A 3,946-nucleotide genomic window follows, 5' to 3' on the forward strand; every position below is an offset into this window, starting at 1 on the left:
GGATTTTTTCTGCGTTCTGGGTAATTTTAAAATTCTGTCTGCCTGGTTATTTTTAATAAAATAAATTTTTTTTTTAGGTATTTTTAAAAATCTCGGATGCTGTTGTGAACTTTTAAGATTTAAGATTAAAATAAAATACTTTACTAGATGTAGGTGTTGACTATATAATATAGTAAAGATATTTTTCATTCAGTCCAGAAAAATAAAATAAATTATTCAATGGTGTAGCTTTTTTTTTCTATAGAAAAAAGATTTAGAATTTGCAGCATATCCCCATGCAAGTCACTTCACTTAGTTAATTTAATTATTAAATAATAATGTTTCTTGACAAAAGTATATCACATAGAACAAAAATAGAATATGTATTTTTGATATTTTAAATAGAATATGTATTTAAATTTACAGTTTATTTTATCCACACTTAATCACTGACTAAAGAGTTTTCAAATTACACCAAATTTCATGCATAATATATCTAAACTATAAAGAATATATGTAAATACTTATTTTGCATTTGATAATGTTTGTTTATTGCCATTGTTATTAAAGATATACAGTTGTCAACATATCGTTTCCATTATAAAACATAAATTGCACTTCCATACATTAGTTCTTTTGAAACTATAATTTTCTTTTAGAAATAGTAAAGCTAACTGGCAAATATTAATTTTTTTGAAAAAGTTTGAAATACAGCATGTCTTCTCTCTCAACTGTATCCTATTTTTACTGAGAGTAAACCTAATTGGCAAATATATTTAACAAGAAAAATTAGAAAATCCTAATTGGCTGAAAGAGCTGAAATCCTAACAACTTTATTGTCTAGTTTTGCTTCAGTTCCTTCTCTTTCGTATGATCCATTTATCATGCTAATTCCCCCTCCAGTACTGTCTCAATGGAGAGATAGCATCGGTGCGTCAGGTGGTCCCTGTCTTCAGCCTCTTACTACTGCCTTTTATTTTTTCTCCGAGTACTGTCCCACACTTCAGTGGAAGCGTTTTAGTTTTGTAATTAACAGGGTAAAGCCCATCAAGCCCAAGCCCAAGCCCGCTTTATACTCTGATCGGAATAAAAACCTAACAACAGACTTCAATTCAATTGAAAAGAGAAGAAAATATTTGATTTGAAACTGAATTTTAGTTATAATTGGGACATAGGATATTTTAGATTTTCAATTGCAGTAGAATAAAATATATTATAGAAAAATAACTGTTCCTCAAATCAAGAAACAAACTAAGTTTCCTCTTTAAATCCACAACAGATTTATGGGAACCATCTATGAACAGGCTAAAAATATACATCAAGAAGCAAACCAAGCTTTATACAAACACTTTCCTCTTTAAATCTTCAACAGATTTAACTCATTTAAGGGAATCAGATATATATATGGACGAAAGCAAAAAAATTATATACCTCAAAACCTAAAGAGAAATGACCCAAAAATTAACACCAAAGGTGCACATAATCTTATTATTTTGCGCCAATTTAACTCTTTAAATTTACTATTCCAACCGCCATAATTCCCATCGGTTCAGAAGTTGTTGTATGCCTGGTAAGTATAGCCGACACCCCAGTAGTCGTCAGCCACAACGTTGCAAATGATTGTGTCTGACGAGCTGCCGGCCCGTATTTGAAATGAGAGCGCCTGACCGCCCAAATTGGAGAAGGCTTGCCACATGACGCCCCAGTTTTGGCTCATTTGGATCCAGCACGTTTTGCTACCCTTAACCGACATGGCACCAATATCCCCCGCCCCGGCTACATTCAACGGGGTCACCAGCAGCCAGTATGCATTCCCTCAGAACTTGAATTTGATACCGCCGGTCCTCTTGCACGGAACCCTATGTTTTCAAGTGTATAAGTCATTCTTAGTTGTGGTTGATTACATTTCACAAGCTTTGGAAATATGAAAGAGGACATGCATGATATATATTTCTTTTCTGATTGCTACATTCTCACAAGCTTTTGGTTACAATTGTCAGCCATGTAAACTAATAATAATTACTTGCGGTACATGACTGGTACGATTCCACCCTCGTACTGACCGAATGATAACCACGCAGGCATGGCCATGTCAAAGTGTTTTCTTGGTGGATTGCACCATCCACCATTGTTTGAATCTTGTTCCCAGTTGGGTGGGCACAGGTTCGTACCAGTAACAACAATTGATGAAACACCAGGGAGACAAAATCGGGACCCATAGCAACGGATTTCATAACAACCACCGCAACCGTTGCCATTATTAAACAGGGGAGTGCTCAGTGCAGCGGTTTTGGTACCAAATCCAATTCCATACATGTTTGTGTACCCACAAGCTCCACCTACACAGCATATTCAAATATTTTGAATCCAATTCCATATGAAGATCAGAAAGAAAACATGATTGATAGAGACATACCCATATCATCACCCGCACCGGACTCATCTCCATAAAAGGTTGAATGTGCCGGCATCCACGCAGACGGTTGAAAATATGCTTCAGCTGTAGCTATTATTAGTGACACAACCGCTACCACCAATACCATAGCATGATGACAAGGCGAGAAAGAAGCCATGGCAACCATATATCCTTCAAAATCCTAGAGGTTGAGGTATCCAAGTTTGATCTTAAGAAATACACCTTAGAGTACCTTTTTATATAGTCTGGTTGCATGTCATGTACGTTTGTACTATAAGTTAATTGGCGCCACGATTATATTCTGTGAGGCAATGTACGGAAATGCCTTTAGCTCTGAAACATAAATATCAGCAGCTGAACTGTGTAGCAAATTACTGAACCTGATACCCGACTGTCATTGTCTCACAACTGATATGTGGATTCTGGAATTTAAAATAGAATCAAATGACTCGCTACACAATATATCCATGTATATATAGGCCACAGTGATAAATCAGGCATACTGAAACTTAATTTAGTGTGAAGGGTCGGAATGACCAGCTGGTTCATTGGAGTTGAGGCCCCAATTAACTTAATATTAATAAATGAAATTAACTATTTAATTATATATTGGACTCCAGGGATCAGATTATATAATTGGACTCTAAACTTTTTCTAAGGAACATGATTGTAGCCCTTTTTTTTTTAAAAAAAAATTGTTTTCAAAGTACAAAGAGGCCGTCCTTTTAGGAGCCTTCCATCTTTTTTATTATAGGGAAAATTTCCAGTGTGCCCATCTAAAACTTTGAAATAGCCAATTTTCCCATCAAAACACCAAAATATCTAATATCCCCATACAAATCTAATTTTATTTCTTCTATCCCCTTTTAACTATTAAACATTTTATTTAATTATTTTAAAAATTAAATTGACAAATATACCCTCTAATTTTAATGAACATGTCCATTATTTTTTAATGTCATCTTCCTCTCTTCTTTCATGGAATCCATCTCTCCTCCTCACCATCTTCCCACTATGTTTCTCTTCTTGTTCCATGTTAATATCACATCTCCCAATTCTAGCGATCTTTTACTAAAATTAGATGATTTCACATGGTTCCAAATATGTTAAAGAAATACCAGTATCAGTTTGTTCCTCTTTGCTCATACTAAGTTGTTACAATTTCAATACTAACAAGGCACTAATTCCTATATAATTTCAACTTGTCGGTCTCTTATTATGTACACTTGAATTCATTTTGAAAAAAACGAATAGGAAATAAGAACAGAGTTCAACGAGTAATTTTATAACAGCGCTTTTTTTTCTTGCTCCAAATTTCACCATAATTCAAATGTTGTTGAATAAATCAGAAACAATACAAAATATGAATACTAGATGCCCGGGTACCCAGTACCAACACTTGTCGATTTTCTAATGGAAAGAAAAGTAAATCGATTAAGCTCGGACCTATAGCAGAAGCAGTCCGAAGCATGTTAATGCAGTTGAAAAATCAGAACTATACGAGATCTGTTTCAATTTTTTCACAATGAAACGAAGAACAAAAGAGGGAAA

The 3,946-nt window shown here is 34.4% G+C and overlaps 1 pseudogene; it reads right to left on the minus strand.

The window, feature by feature from the left end:
• Positions 1-1,528: 1,528 nt before the first annotated feature.
• LOC144576008 (expansin-A7 pseudogene) lies at positions 1,529-2,552 on the minus strand (annotated as a pseudogene).
• Between the last annotated feature and the right edge of the window lie 1,394 nt (positions 2,553-3,946).

Source organism: Carex rostrata, chromosome 24 (genome assembly GCF_964058835.1).
Source record: "Carex rostrata chromosome 24, lpCarRost1.2, whole genome shotgun sequence".
In the NCBI taxonomy this organism is placed as follows: Eukaryota; Viridiplantae; Streptophyta; class Magnoliopsida; order Poales; family Cyperaceae; genus Carex; species Carex rostrata.